Genomic DNA, 16,900 nt, shown 5'->3' on the forward strand with positions numbered 1-16,900 from the left:
ACCAGAACTTTCTTTCTAATTTCTCTCTTTTTTCTATAACTGGCGTTATAAAGAAGAGCATTCCTACACGCAAAGGTAATTAGCAAAGAAAAGTTTCAGAAGATATTCCTTACCCAGCCAATGACAATTCACAATTTTTTTTTTTAGCCAAAAAAACTCTTTCTCTATAATCTTCAGTGTCTCCTTTCTGTAACATTTAGTATGGCCTCCAACTTTCTGCTTAATCACCTGCAATTCCTTGTCGTATATGTGCTTAGGGAATATAAAAGACAATTAAGTGGGTAAAACTTATAAGCAACAAAAGCAAATAACACCCTGTCCCCAGCAGCTGTGGACCCTTGCTAGCAACAGCAGGATGTTCCCAGAAAGACTTGATGACAGATATTTCCAATTTATATTTTCTTGTTCACCCTATCAAGCCATAATATCTGGACAGTCAAGCCCATAAATAAATCAGAACACTTTTGGATTCCACTAACTTGGTCCTTACTTTAGGAACTCTCTGCTGGGGATAATGGAGAAACGTGTCCTATTAAACTGATCACAAATCTGAGTGAGCAATTTGAGGCTTAATTCTGGCTTTGGTTCTAACTTTGATAAATCACTTCTTGTAACTGTATTTCACGTCTGTGATACCACTTGTACTCTATAGATGCATAAGGGTTAATTAGTTAAAATTCCCCTTAAAAAGTGTGAAATGCCATACAAATGCTAAATATCTTTTTTTTTTTTTTTTTTGTCAGTAGTACATTGGCATAATTCCTAGACCTGATTACAACTGTCCAAAAACCATAATGCATATGTACACAGAAAGGTACATCATCCATTATATATGACCTTGTGTAGCCTAGAGAAAGGTTATTAGCCTAAGTAATCCACTAAGTATCCTGCTCTCTCTAAAATGGTGCAGAATTAATAGACCGTAAAATATGTATCTTTATTCTCCACTATCTTTGCTTGCAGTGAGTTCTGTAATACAAGTTGTTTCTTTAATAATATGAGTTACAGAAAGGTCACGTGCAACACAAGTTAAATTGACACTTATTTCATTTGAGCAAAATGTAAAAAATTATAGTTAATGAATAATGACATCATTCTGAATGTACATCTCAGTTGTAGTTAGATATCAGATAGCAATGTAGCTTAGCTTAAGAGTCTTACAGGACTTTAAATTACAGCTTGCTTATAGAAGAGTATCATAACTGTGTTTATGAAAAGGATTAGGTGAACTAAATGAATTGCCCAAGAGAAAATAAGGACCAAATTCTGACTGAGGTAGAAAGTTTGGTCAGTCTCCTAAGATGTTAGGTAGAGTCCCACCTCCAGCTCTGTCTTAGTGAAGAACTTCCATTCTGCTGTATCTACTGTTCTTATTTTTCAAGAATGAAAATTTCTAATAGTCACATGGATACACAACTCAGAAAGAAATTGCAACTAGGATTAAATAAAGCAGACAATGCAGTGCAAAAAAGGTAAAGGAGACAAATACTCCAGGTTTAATTTACAATGGAGCAGAAATGTGGGAGTCACCTCCATGGACTGTCAAGACTAATTGAAAAAGCAGTCCTGGAAGAAAGGAAACATAATCTTGGAAACCCAAATTTTATTTCACTTATTTGCATACATACAGTAACTGTTGAGTCACAGCCTGAACCACTGATCGAGCACCTGGGGAAAGGACTGGGTCAGCCCTGGGAGCACAGGTGAAGGCAATTCAGTAACACCTTTCTATTGTGCTAGTTCTTTTGTCATTGCATTTCCTGTAACACCGTTCCATTATTTTGATCTTTCTGATTGTTACAGCATAATAGGAAAAAATCTGGTGTACTAATCATGCGTATTTGCTTTGGTTTAGAATTGCAGCTGATAAGGGCTCCCACATTTGGGGGAGTCTCAGCTTTTAGAATAAGCCCTAGACATCCTTTGGAGCTGCTTGTGGGGCATATTTCCTCAGCAGCTTGAATTTACCTTCGGCAGCTAGTTCTGCTAGTAAATCGTAAGGAAGATTTCCTGACTCAGCTCCTATCTCTGGGCCTGCTTCAATTAACAATAAATTCTTTAGGACTCACACCCTAAGGAAGAGCACAGAGCATGATGGAAGGCTCTTGTCATCTTTGCCACTGCAACTCTGAACCTCACAGATTTCAGGGAGGAAGTCAGGAAAGATGTTTCAAGTGATACAATAAGCACAGCTTCCCTCCAGAACCTTCAATTACTTGAAAATACCCTACTTCCCCCTCACCATCATCCTGTTGTTTCACTTTTATCACAGGACGTGATTACCTAACGAACCTCCCCTGGCTGTTGTGGTAGCCAGGGCATTCCCAAGCTAGCCTTAAAGGTGCACAAAAATCTCCATGGCCATATTTCCAGATAGAATTTATGACCATTCTGTTAGAAGTAATTTTTGCCAATATTCTAGAAGAATAGCAAGCTGTGGAATTTAAGAGCAGAATGGTGCGAACTTGAAGTTAATTTTGTTTCCACTGTGTAACCAAGGAGGAGGAGAACATGCAGCAACAAATATGTCTGAGTACAAGAACTAGACAAATTCTTCCCTGGTCTGGTTCAGACTGAGTCCTTAGAAATTCTCCTCTTTACCTTACATTCCCATACACCGTGCACACTACCTAAGTGAGAAATGAGAACAACAAAAAGCTGCTTGCCGATTTACTGTCCTGTTAACAGGAATGGGTTGGCAATGTAACTGAGTCTCTTTGTGCTCCTCTGCCTACTAGTCACCACGTTTGAGACTGATTCTATAGGTAACAGCTGCTACTGCCTGAGACTGAAGGTGTTACACCTTAAGAGCAGAAAGTAATCAATTTAGGCATATCTATTGCAGCCCCTTTCTAAATTACAGCTTGGCTGTTTTAACTTGCAAGATATCCTCTGTCCGCAGTCCTTAAATCTTTGCCCAAGCTGTCAAAGGATTTGGCAGTGTCACTTCAGCCTGAACCCTACGTTCAGAAAATACAAAGAACATTCATCCTGTTAGTGTCACGCAAACTGCCAATTGCACAGAACAACTTCTGCAGACAGGAACACAACCTTTCCCACCTTCAGGCAATCAGTTACACCCTGATGAGGACACTGCTGCTTGCCAGGAAGGCAATTAATCCTTCATGAATATTTGGTCCTTAGCCTCTCTGAGGATTCCTCAATGTGTTGGGTAATGCCAGCTGCATGTCTCTTCCGAGATATGCCACTTGCCAGCAAAGAAAGTGGACTTAATGCCCACTGTTTTCAGGAAAGGCTATCAAGTACTTTCATTTGCTTACAGCCACAATCAAACCAACCATCTGTGCTCTATTAACACTGTTTCGACTGAAACCAGGACACCTTGGAACATTTGCAGCCTCCAGGTAGCTGAACAAATGACAGCTCAGTTGCTCTTCCTGAATATATTCTTACTGGTGGTTTCCAAAAGGCTTCAGAACCAGATCTAGTTGCTAATAAAGTTGATAAAAAATTTCAGTGATATGAGGGGGGGATTGGTTCGGGTCCCAAATGAGTTAATCCATTTTAATTAAGCAATATTTAATAAATAACATGTAAAACAACTGAGCTGCTATCTGAAAACTTAGTAAGAAAAGACTGATTATTAAAAGGATTTTTTGTAGGTTTTCCAACTGCAGAGGATGTCAGACCAATTTTGTATAGTAGAAAAAAGCATTTATCTTACTGTGATATCAAATTGGCTAGCATAACTGATTTCAACTGAGTTTTGCCAGGTTTGCAGCAGATCAGAATATTTGAATATTTTAGAGATCAAGCTGATCTCAGCACTGTAACTTAAGGGACTCTTCCTTAAATACGGGCTGCTAACATATAATACATTATTAGTAGGACAATTTCAAATCCAGCATGTTTGAGACTTTCAAGCTCTTGAAGGTGGGATTCTCTGTGCTCTGTGTGGGTGCAGCACAGAGCAGTGTGCAATCACAGTACACAAATAGGGCTTATTGGTATCCCAGTAATAAAAATAAAGTTTACTTTTGTTTTAAATGTCTTCATGTCACAAAACAGAGACATCATCTTTCATAAGCAAAGGGCTGCGTGTCACATACTTTTGCCTAAACAAGTGTGAAACAAAGATCTGACATAGCATATAATAAATATATTTAGAAAACAGTGTACTTTCAGTGGTACTGCCTGGGAACATGTGTGGTCAAAGACACTCAATAGTTTTACAATGCTGGCGAGCATGAATAAAATGTATCCAGACTACTCTATCTTACTCCACCACAGTCTCACTGAAATAAGCTGTTTTGCACAGACAGCATTTCACCAGCTGCTTGTTAGTTGTGCTAATTCCCATATCACAGCATAAGCCATCTTAATCCACTTGCCGTGGTCATACTCACTTGTATCTGTTATGAGTCGCTGCCATTCTTAACTCCACTCTGACTTCCTTAATTATGACAATCCCTTAAGGAAATGGGATTGTTATCTTGGAAGCCAACATGCTTCCCAGGCTGTGTGAGCTGCCAGCATTGTCTGAGACCTGTTTAGATCAGTAGTGATGAAGGCCTTCATAACAATATATCAGTTAAAATTTGTCAGCTACAGAATAGATTTTTTTTAAAGTGCTAAGTGTGTGGTCTGAAAGGAGTGCAAACAACCACTAAAGGAATTTAAAAAAGAACAGTTCTACTCACACCACAGAAACAGTGTGAAAGTTCCATTTCCCTCTATAAAATGTCGTCTTCCTCTAATAAACATCTTATTTAGTACTGTAATGCAAAGTTCTATTCAAAAGCTTTACTTGAGCATCCTAAGCTTTCATCACTGCAAGTAAAGCAGTGATTTGTATACAGTACCAGAAATGCAAAGTTCTACAGACCTAGTGCATATTATAGTGCATTGATTGCTTGCTCCTTGCACACTGTGCAGAGCAGTATATGCTAAGTTAAAATCACAGTGAATTCCAAGGGTTTTTCTTCTACTACTTTCTGCCTATTTAAATAGGCTTTTGATGGTAGGACGTAGAGCACATCTCTGCATCTTCCCTAGTGGAAGAGGAGCTACCTGAATAGCTCTAAGATACTGGTTTACTATTTCTAGTCCAAACCTATTCTGATTTGCAGGCAAAACAGAACATCTTCTCTGTCATCCATCCCAACTAGCAGAAGCAAATCCATCCTAGGAGATTGTCACACCATCTTTGGGTGTGAGTGGCAAAAACACTCTAAAATAGTGTGCTTTTTTTTTTTTGGTGCAAGAGATCACAGCAGAGGTTTCAGAATGGACGAGATATTTATTGGCCTATTTCTGCTTTCCTTCCTAACAGAAAAATAGTTACTCCAGGCAATAAAAAACAAGCAGTTTTCTACATCTAATGCCAGTAGTTTTTTTTCCCCTTGCAGGTTCAGGCAGTTAGCCTGCAACCTTCTCAACCAATTCTTATACTCAGAAAGAATAGCAGACATCAAATCTCTCCTATCACAGACTAGCTGGGAAAGGATGGGGGAAAAAAAAAGCAAGAATCAATGGCAGAAAACATCACAGAAGCCGCAGGCTTTGTAAATAGTGTCTGACTAAAGAGCTATCTATCACTACTGGAACATAGTTTAATTTACCTTGGAAATCAAAGTGTTTATTCCACATCTAAGGTAGCCGATACCCTCATAGACCTTCAGAGAATACCAAGTAAATTACTATTCATTTGCTCTGTTTTGCACACAGTGCAAGGCTAGATGACAACTACCTTGCAACAGTCAGCATGGCAGTTTGCTCATAAGAGCCTTGCTTTTTCAATTTCTTAGCTTTCTGTTAACATCTACACAATGGATGACAGAGGTGGCTATGTCACAGTCTTTGGTCAGACTAAACTGAAACTGTTCTCTACTGCCTCTATGCAGGCATTTCTTGAGTCAATGTGAATAGTGCCTGCACACAAGTAATTGGCAGTCATTGGCCTTTGCCTGTTTCAGGCTCGCCCCACAGTTTTGGTTAGCACCTGCCCAGAAGCACAGACTGATTACTGGCATCTGCGTGTGTCAAAATGTGATATCCAGAATTGCTCTTTTGCTTCTCTATTTAGAGTGAAAAGGAGGGTCCACAGCGTTAGAAATCATCAGAAAATGGTTGCAGTTTGTGAGGGAAACTGATAGGAAAGCAGTGTTTGTGCATGCAGGGAAGTGATGATAAAAGTGGAAATCGCTGCAGCAATTGCTGAAGAGTATTTTGGGCGTCTTTGTTGATGGTGACCCTGTCAAATTTAATCTAGCAAGCCTGGTTATATAGCACAAATCTCCTATAAGTCACAAGGTATTTATCATCAAATCATATGCAGGTATCTGAATAGGTAGCGTGAGTTTCAGTGACAGGATGAAATTTGGTTATAATGTAACATCCATTGAGGTTCTTGGTAAGGTCTTCGTGAGTTTCAACAACTACTAAACCTACTCCTCTGTCACCTCTGTACTTTATCTGCTGGAGACAGATCTGAACAAAGGTGTGACAGCTGTGTAGTGAAAATTATGGCTAACAGGACAAATTCCTCTTTATGAGGCCTTCACCACACCATTTACACCAGCCTGGGAATGTCAAGGGTGCAGTACCTAAGCACGGGGTAATGGCCAAACTGTGCTGCAAGACTAAGGAGATTAATGACAACACTTTGAAATACATCAGGCAGCAATCATGGGTGCTGTAAGCACTGAATAGCTTCTGACTGTGTATATAAAACAGCACTGCAATTCGGCAGTGGCATGACAGAAGTGAAAAAAACAGACTCAATAGAAGCAAAGGCAGTATTTTGTTTTAAGACATCATTTGCACTAAAGGCTGATTAAAATGGGAGAAAAATGTTGGCATTCTGGAAGCAGCCTCAGATTGGATATTTCTGAGAAAAGATTGCAAAAATATTTAGGAGTCCTCAAAGTACGCACCACAGGCTACTGAAATATGTCAATTTCAGTTATAATTAGCTGCCAAGTGTGTTAAATCTTGGAAATTCTTTTGATTCCAAATGGATGATGTTCAAATAAAATTTAGATAACCACAAATTCAAATATTCTGTATTTTTATCTCATTTTCTTAAATATAATCAATGTCTTATGTTTGGATAGCTATACAATTTTTCATGGAACATACTTAAAGTTGTTCTAAAGTATACTATTTTCCTCCCTCCCAGAAAAGACAGAGAGGATAAGCAATAATATAGAAAGTCCCTGAAGAGCAAGCTTTTTGAAGACTTTCAGATCTTAAATTGCATGAGAGTTAATTGCATGCAAATGTACAATGCAGCTCCAAGGTTCAGCTCACCTCCTTACATCTAGAGCTGCAGTTGATTTTTGTCCCCTTCTAGGTAGTCGGGAAATTAGTCCAAAGCCTGCTGCTACTACCTCAGTTTACGCTTTAGGATCTGAAGTTAGCAAGTGAATGTGTTTGAGGCTTGATATGTTACTCAGGGGGCTCAAGCCACTGAAGTGAATAACTGTGTCTATCAAAGCAGCCCTAAGCCTCCACACTGAGCTTTTGAATTTGTGGAATGGAAAATCAAAATAGGATGAAATACTTAATGTGCAGAAATTAATGGTAACATACTGATAGGACCAAATTGAGTCAAGACATCTCCCCATAATTCACAACAGAGGTCTCCAGATCTATTAACTGTGTTAGTAAAGTCAAGTCCCAAGAGTGAAGACTTAAAGAAATCAAGCTAAAAATGCTGGTACCTACAAACAGGTATGCTAGAAAAGCTAGGCAAAGTCTCACAGTGGTGTTGGTGTAGCTGACAGGCCTGCATATTAGCCACCATACTGCTACTTAGCTGTTCTGAGCTTCTAAGGGGAAAGGGTAGAAACGAGGATAAGGAGGATTAATTTGAAATGCACATTTTATCTTTTTATTTAGAAAACCAATGCTCAAATAATGTCTATGCTTAAAAGATAAAGGTAAAGCAGTAGAGAAGGGCCAAAATCCATTAGTACAATGAGTACTTCCAATTTTAGTAGTAACAAGTAGAGCCCGTTCACACAGAGGCTAGCTAAACAGTTATTTTAAGGACTCACTGTCCTTAGTGGAAAATTAATAGAGCAAGTGTCAAAAGCCTTTCATGATTTTAGAAATTAGAACAGTGTCTCCACTGGGTATCTGTCCTGCATAGAGAGATTTCACCTATTGAAACGTGCAGTGTGTAGTTTATTCAGCTCCTCGAACTTAGCAAAGCTGTTCGGAAATAATAATATCTACTTGTTTCAATCAAACACAGTATTTGATAAGTATAGCGGATACTTGGAGCAACACAGTTGCTTTGCCTAAGTCATCTATGTCAATCACAGCAGTGGAAAATTTAGAATATGGTCACTTAGAAGCAGGATCACAGCACACTTCAAAAACATATCTTTCTGGAGGGAAGGACAGAGGGAATAAGAAGCTATTAAAGTCACAGAAGAAAACACCTAGGAGAAAGAACAAACTGTGAACATTTGCTAGATCTGAACTTTAAAGCCAAAAAGGCAAACTTGAAATTCTGCACTACATCACACGCCGAGTTCTGGGAATCATAGGTATATTTGAAGATAGAACTGAGTTCACAGAATCCATGGTTCAGATAATCACTTGATGCTTGCTTCTACACGTGTCATCTAGCTTTCACAAGAAGCTAAACATACTTGTCAATCAATCCCCTGAACAGCAGTGGCAGTTTTCACTTGCTATTCAGCCCAGCACACAAATTTATTTTTGGACAGCAACTACCATCAACTCCCACTTGAGTTGTAAACTAACAGTGCCACCTATTGCACATGTGCCCTGCTGCAGACATAGGATTTGGCTCTGCATAGGGTTTGCTTGGGTTCGGTGTTGGTACAGGTACAGTGCTGGGCAGACCAAGTACTTTGCTTCCAAAGCTGGCATAGGCTTTGAAATAGAGTGTCAGTCATGGCCCCAGAGTGGATCTAGTAAAGTTTGCTCACTCCAGTTTTAATCAGTTCCAGCAGTCTTGCATAGGTTCTGGAAGAAACCATTCAGTCCCTTTACAGTGCTCTCTCCAGCATATTCTCTACTGCCAGGCTCACCTAGTTAGAGCATCCTCCCCTTACATCATGCAGAGAAATTCACTTGTATGCTCTTGCCCATTACTGCCATGTACCTTGCTTTTCCAAAAATCTAATAAAAGATTTGAAGGTAGGGGAAATCAAGGAATGTTGAGCTCTTCCAGCATCATCTTCTGCAGGATGGAATGGCTTTGTCCATCACTGTGATGACCAAAGAAGGGAAAGAGCCCTTTCCTGGGCTGCAGTAGACTAAGAATGTTCTACTGTCTCTAGAGCTGGCCACTACATGATGGCTGCCCCTGGGCATGTGTCCCTTATTGGCTGCTCTGTGCCATTAGGTACCTTCCACAGCCCAGGGACAGGAATCCATCACTACTGTTTCAGAGTCTGCCTTGCCTCTCCCAACAGCCACAGTCAGCTCTGCGCTGTTTGCAGTCTTATAAGGAATTGAATCTATTCAGTTATCTACAAAGCTTAACTTGATGCTAGGTTCATCAGATTCATCATAGAAGTTTCTTAATTATTTCTTACTTGTGTCAGATAAGCATAAGACTGTGCAAAATAACTAGGCATAACCAAACAGCACACAGTGGGGTCTTGGTTTGGTGTTATCTTTGTATTAGGCTTTCAACACCAAGTTCTCTCCCCTATGTATGCAGTCAGTGACTTTCTTTAAAGTTTCTCTTACAATCTTTTACCAGCTACTGTCTCTTGCTTGCTAATAATTCAGTTACTCTACTCAGATAGTAAACTTATTCTCAGTCAGTGTTCACTAGCAAGACAACTATTTACTTAATTGATGCCACATATTTTTAAGTGCTATACCTTGATGGCTCTTAGTCTACAGTTTCATCCCACAATATCACAGGTAGCTTATGTGGACCTCATTTCTTCAAGAGACTATGGGTACCCCTGTCTATTATCCAGCTTCGCTATCATATTTGCGTATTATATCATCTACAAAACTTGAACAATTTTTGAAGTCTCCTTTGAGCACAGCTTTAATTATTCCAGTCCACTGCAGAAAGCCACAGCCCTAGATACAGGCACTTGTTTCTTTCAAGCCTGGGCTCTTATGCATATATATGTATGATGAAGGTAGAGGAAAGGAGAAGAAAGGCTATTCTTTTATGATGTTACTAATGTCAAGATTGCGTCCACTATCTTACATTAAGAAGTTATTTTCAGTCAAATGTACTGGAATTATATTTCACATCTTAAGCTCCTCTAGCAGAATTAAAGTTATATTGAATCTTTCTCTTGACCGTTCTTACCTCTCAGCTATGACAGCAGTCAAGATTAACTGGAGAGTGAACTGGAATTATTTATTGAAAGTTTGATCTAATATCTTATTTTTACAAGTCAATACTTGCCGAAGTTCTTTACAACAGGTTCCAAATTGTTTTCCAAACTCATACAAACTTTGAGTAAAGCTGAATGTTAGGAGAACAAGTAATGTTACAACAGTATGCAACTTTGCCCTGATGGCTGTGACTTTACAGGTAAAGTTAGCTGATGTCTATAACCACAAGTGCAGGCAGGTGGATATGCTAATGTTGAGTCTGTCTCTTGTTTCACTGCTGTGGAAAAAAACCCCTTCTCTTTTTCTCTACTTGAATCCATACATATTCGTCACTCAGTTTTTGATCATCAGCGGTGTTTCATTTTAAGCCCTGATCAGATATAAGGACAAGACTATAGGTTTGATGTTCATTACTGAACTTTCAAATTTTAATTTTGTGCATTAGTTCAGCAATAACCTAAATACAGTTTAGTTATTCTAATAGCAATCTAATTCAGCTGTAATGTTGCTGGTAAGAAGTCCCTTTAACAACAAAGGGACTTTTCAGGTATCAGAGGTATTTGGATATTCATGTTCAAATGCCAATGCTATTCACAGCTGCACTTCAAACCCACTTAGGTTGGACTACTCAATTTAATTCTAAGACAACATAAACAGTAAAATTGTTTTAAAGTAATTCTCAAGACCTCTGGCTGACAATTAACCTTGAACATTAGTTTGAATTAATTATAAAATTGTTTCTATTTAGCAGCTAAAATAATTTGCCATAAATGATATTACAGAAAATTTCAGTTTGATTGCCTTTGTAGTGGCACATAATTCCTGACTAACATAAGTGAGAGAACCAAGGGCTGTACTGCGCTGCAAAAAGTATCTGGAGAGACCAATAGCTACTGAAGAGCAGGAAACCAGAATACCTTTTCTATTTTCCTCTTTCCCTGGAGAAGAGCAGTAACTATACAGTAGTTACCCTGCACTTCTTACTACTGAATTTAAAAAACAACAACAAAGCAGGCTGGATGGGCACATGATGAAATTGTTCAGTACTAAAGAATATCGCCTACATTCCTTGGGATCTTGAAATAATATCCCAGGGGAACAGTGCAGGTTTTCTTTGAAACTGAAGACTGCATGAATGCCAAGTAAAGCTTTCATGTACTGACTAATCCACTATCCATCATTCTGCCGGCTTGCTTCCAGTTCTGATGCCCTTTGTCTTTTTCTTGGCCTGACTGAACCGCTCATTGTCCTTTGGAGTTGCTACATATGTAACAATGGCAATAGGTTTTACTCGTGGAGCTTCCCCCGCTAGAAGACATTGTGCAGTGGCCCTTCTGCTTTTAACATGCACATAACAGCCTTGTCCCCAGTACCTTCAACATGAGATTTCTATGCATTTAGATCTAATTCTGTACCGTATTTTTCCTTGTGTATCTGAAAAAATAACCTATGTGAGGCATAGGAGACATTGGAAGGAGTACTTCCTGGCTGTTAATCACACACATGGAATCAAACCTCTCCTATTTGTAGGTAAGACGTTTCTGCACTAGAACTGCAGCTGTAGTAGCTTGAGGAGTTAAAAAATCCACATTATGTCATAAAAACATACAGCATTAAATAGTCTTACTGTTCAGAAGGAATAGATCTGCTATGACTCATGAGCAGGCAGAAAATTTATCAGAAGGTTAATTTTTCAAGGAAAAGCCAGACCTTTAAAATCTTTCACAGACTTTTTTGACAGAAATGTCAGTTTCTGAATAAACAGTGGATGCCTGAAACATGGTAAAAGGTAGACCAAAATGAATACACAGGAGGAAATAACACCACTCAGATTCAAAGATATGAAAGACCAGAGAGAAATGATTTTGAAGCACTTTGATGACAATTCACAGTTGAAGTATATCATTTATGGATTAAATCCTTCTACCAAACCTCAACCTCACTTGTGAAGATAGTCCTAGTTTGCTTACCATCCAAGCACTGATTTAAATCACTGTATTGGCTTTCACATTTTCTATGAAGTTATTTTTAAACTTAAAAAGAAATTAATCATCTCTACACCAACAAACATTAAGACAGTCACTCACACAAGCTCCACAGTTTCATTTTAACCAGAATCTTTTTTTCCTTTTTTTTTTTTTTTTTTTTTTTTTTTTTGTGGTCATAGAACCAAAAGCAGGAATAAAAGAAGATATCTTTTGTTCTTAAAAAAAAATACTGTTCTGAACTTTGAATATCATCTTGCCTACAGTATTCATCCAAAGTTCAGGAGTCTGATGGAAATTCATTGTTTCCACTTGTTTCAATCAGCTCTGAACTGGATCTTGAGTACACTTCAAAGCAAAGAAAACTGAAAATAGAGGCAGAAGGCAGTAAGCAAAATGCTAAGTGTGTTAATGTGATTCTACTTTGATTATCTATATCTGGGGCTTGTGGCAAAGTGCATGGTTCATATACTTGATTTAGACATAAAAATCCAATTGTCAGAGCCCAGAGTTGCATTCCTCATCTAAGGCTGTTATTTGGGGGGGACCGAGTAGTTTAGTGGGCTGAATCCAAGGTCAGATCTTTAACTGATAAGAGCTCCTGTAAAGAAAGCCCCTCTTTTCCTTGGTAATTGATTTTAAGCTGAGGCTTTGCTGCCAGCTCCTGCCCCTGTGTTAACACAGTTGCACATCTGCATCCAGGCTTACATCTGTGCGACTTGGGGACTGCCTGGGCTTCTTGGCTCAGACTCAGATTTGTCTCATCCCTGCTGATGATCACTGATCTCTGACCCTAACTCCTCATGGTCACCCCTCCTGCCTACATTACTCTCATGCTCTGCTCCTGGTTTCTTTTCTTGCAGAGCAGCCAGCGCATGCTGTTGATCCTTGCCAGAGTATTTATTCCGTTCAGTTTGACAATGGTTAGTACCTTGACATTTGTGTGGGATAAAAAATGCTTTGAGCACATAAATTAATAGAAGGTAGAGCAGTATCTCCAAAAAACATGTAATCTATTAAACAACTATTGTTTCTGCAGGAAGGCCTATGACAGGACAGATTTTCATTGCTGACTTTCATTTCCTTTCAAATGTTCAAAGGCAATACCCCTCCCCTTTCCGCCCCTTATTCATTTCTAAGTACCTCTCAAATGTGTCATACAGGAACTTGTGTACATCAGCAGAACGAGTAGAACTGATAACATAAATCTGCAAGGAAACAGATCAAAAGGAAAAGATTAGCATTTACAGCATGCCTCTCATTTCAACATCTGCATACAGCGTTTTAGTAGAGCAAATACTTTTCTCTCGGTCAATTTGTTTTGACTATCAGTCCCACATTGCTCATGTAAGAGCATAACCTAAGAAACTTGTGACTATTTGTCATCAATTAATAACAATGGAAATCAGATAGCATGGGATGAAAGGAGGTGAACTGTGCTATCCCTTTCCAGGAGAGAAGCAGCAGGAACTCCTTACTTTTTACAAAGTGTTCTTTGATATTTTTCAGAAAATGAAGGGCTGAGCATGTTGTTATTGAGCAAATGTATTTTTACACTGATCCAAAAAGTGTGCAGTTTTTAGAGGAAACTGTTCAAGGAATGATCAATTTCTGAAGGATACTTCAGATATTTGTATGTTAATGAAAAACAGAATACGTAGGTTTCTTAGGATTTAAATGTAATTACTCTGTACTGAGGCTTTTTCAGTGAATTTCTCATTAAAGTATTTTGAGATTGATCATAGTTAAATTAGGATGCTGCCCACAGATGATCACACTATTTGCTTAAAGAATATTTTGTCCATCTACTTTGAAAATGCTTAGTGACTTTACCATTGCTGGTTAACTAAACTAACTCTTTAGTAAATATTATATTTAAACAAAATGGCAGTGAAACCTTCTGGAATGCATCATTTTTCTACTACACATTTTTACAAAGAGCTTTCATAATCTGTGATACTCGGACTATTTCCAGCTGGGAAAACAAATACACCTAGAGGTGGGGCAAATTGCACTGAGTGGCAGAAAAGGGTCCTGAAACCATTCTTCTCATAGCAACAGGGGCTTGGTCCCCTGCTCCACACTTGAGGCGATGCAGGCTCAAACTAAGAGTCTGTTCAACACATGTCACGGTGGAAATGGGGTAAATTTATCAGTTCTCTTATTTTAGAATATGTACTGTTGTTTTAAAATAGGTTCTATTGTATTATCTGTCACTCAAAGCTGACTAAATTATGTAGTGATGTTCAGATATTTTTAGTAACATTTATTTTACACCTGGAACATGCCTCGCAAGTAGTCTGCAGATATTTTTCAGCTCAGATCCTACTGCATGAGCATCCAACCTTTTGGCTTGCCTGGGCCACACTGGGTGAAGAGGAGCTGTCTAGGGCTGCAGCTACAAAAGTTGCTCTGAGAGTAATGCTTCCTAATTATTTCCATGTAGACTACAATCAAGACAAAGAGCACAATAACACATTTAATAGAGCAAATTCTCAGCTATAAAACACCCTTTTTCAACACTCACCACCATTATGTATGCATTTGCACCAGCGATGAACAAGAGCCTGCACGCTGCGCTCTTAACAAACTACACCAGCAGAGGTGACTGCTGTCACTGCTGCCACTGTTGAAATACATAACCCACTGCATTGCTGTGCTCACATCCACTGTTTGGTATTCATAAACATTCAGCAAGCTTTGATAAATGTCTGTGAGTGCCATTTTTGCCACATGGAGGAATTCAGTTCCAACCCTTTGTTCCATACACCCTTCCATGCCAGATGCATTGTGTCAGACTGCTCCTCTGCTGTCACACAGGAACAAAATGGAACGGAATATTGGTGGGAAGGTTCACTCTCTATGCCACCCTTCAAACATCTGCCTCTAACATTGTTGGTCAACAAAATAAAATAGGAGGCATTACTTTTGGAGCAGCCCTCATAAAATATACGATATAGTTAATGTATTTAAGTAACAAAACTTAATTTTTAATATTTATTAAAAGAAATTTAAGAAGAGCAACAAAAACATAAAACCACTGGGATATTTAACTCTTTTTGTAACACTAACACATCAGTCAGTTTCAGTGTCAGTGGCTGCAATTCTTGATGAGGTCTCAGGTGTTCTGCAGAGATTTTTGATGAGATTTTGCTCCTCCTGTGCTTTCTCCTTGAAAATAGTTGTTCACAATTGTATGTACTGCCAGGAAGCAATGACATCAATAAGGTGCAACTGCAAAGTAAGTTGCATGATGGTACTGGGCAGGGGGCTGCCATGGTGCAAGCTGTGCCAGGCCGCATATGGCCCTTGGGCTATGGGTTGAGCATGCCTGCCCTACTGCATTCCTCGGTAGTTTTTTTTTTGGCTCTGCTTGCCCTTTTTGTCCTTGAGTAACATTAAATAGTCAAATGTGATTTCCAAAGACATGGCAAAAAGAAGAACCCAAGTTCTCACACAAATACATTTCTAATGCTCAGCCTTTTTAGACCTGGCAAAGAGCCTAATTTCCATTGCCTTTTAATCAGATGCAGGATGCAAAGTGCTCAGTATTCAGCGAGCTTTTCAAGAACTGTTCATCCACCCTTAGGACAGAGAATGGGAGTGGAAGCTGAAGGTCTGCCTATTACTGCTACCTCTCTGATTCTGGCAAGGAAAAAGAAATAGCTTTACTTCATACACTTCTTCCATGCACACTGTGTTAGGAGCTGGTGGCAGAGAGTGAAGGGGCATTTTCAGTTCTTATAAGAATGTATAATAATCCAGGTCTCAATCTTTCACAATGGCTTGCATAGTTTTAAAGTTGCTTTTATTTGCATTTTTTTTCTTTTCCCTCAATATATTGTAATGAAGTAATGCACTAAGAAGCAATGTTTTGACAAGAAAATCAAAGATAACACTATGAAACTGTTCTTTATAAAGTTATCAGCAAAATCTAAATTCCTTTTACAAGGAAAAATGAGCTTTTGAATGGTAATTAACTAAGATGATTTCAGAAAGAAGGCTGATTTTTCATGTGGCATAATGATACGTATTGTTTCCCATTAAAAAGTTGAGAAAGCAGGTGAGTGTTCTGCTAGATCTCAGCCAACACGGGCTGTTTAATACTAATGCCTCCAAGAAGTAATTTTATTTCCTATCTTTATGTGCAGCTGTATTTTCTCCAGGGCAGAGAAAATAGACGGGGTGTCAGAAGCCGAGAGTCACAAAATCTAGACGTAGCCCATTTTGCCATATTCAGTTTATCTTCCTTGTTCTTAAAATAAGAGAAAATGTTGCTAACGATGCAAGCAGATAATTCGTTTAGTGTGTTATTAGCTTTACTTTTAATCGGGAGAGTCATTTATAATGTGCACAAAGTCACATGGTGAAACAACTTCATTTCTTCTGTAGAAACAGCAGAAGACTTTTCTAAACATACGGTGGAGTACGGGTTGCAGTGCTGCTCAGAACTGACACAGTTCAGTGCGCAGCCTCCACCCTGTGATACTTAACATCACACTGAAATATACTGGGGTGCAGTAGCAGTAAGCACAAAAACTGAACTTTCAGGAGTTTGTGATTGTTTACCCTCAAAGCACTTCATACGTCCATGTGTCTCTTAA

General features: G+C 38.8%; 1 protein-coding gene across 2 annotated transcripts in view; it reads right to left on the reverse strand.

Annotated features, from left to right (window-relative positions):
• Nucleotides 1-16,900, reverse strand: part of PLCB1 (phospholipase C beta 1) — a 425,847-nt gene that overhangs the window by 393,603 nt on the left and 15,344 nt on the right. For both annotated transcript variants that reach the window (XM_046939523.1, XM_040698205.2), the window contains exon 3: nucleotides 13,440-13,504. The gene's annotated coding sequence lies outside the window, so the exon portion shown is untranslated. The remainder of the gene's footprint in view (nucleotides 1-13,439; nucleotides 13,505-16,900) is intronic.

Source organism: Gallus gallus, chromosome 3 (genome assembly GCF_016699485.2).
Source record: "Gallus gallus isolate bGalGal1 chromosome 3, bGalGal1.mat.broiler.GRCg7b, whole genome shotgun sequence".
NCBI classification, from domain to species: Eukaryota; Metazoa; Chordata; class Aves; order Galliformes; family Phasianidae; genus Gallus; species Gallus gallus.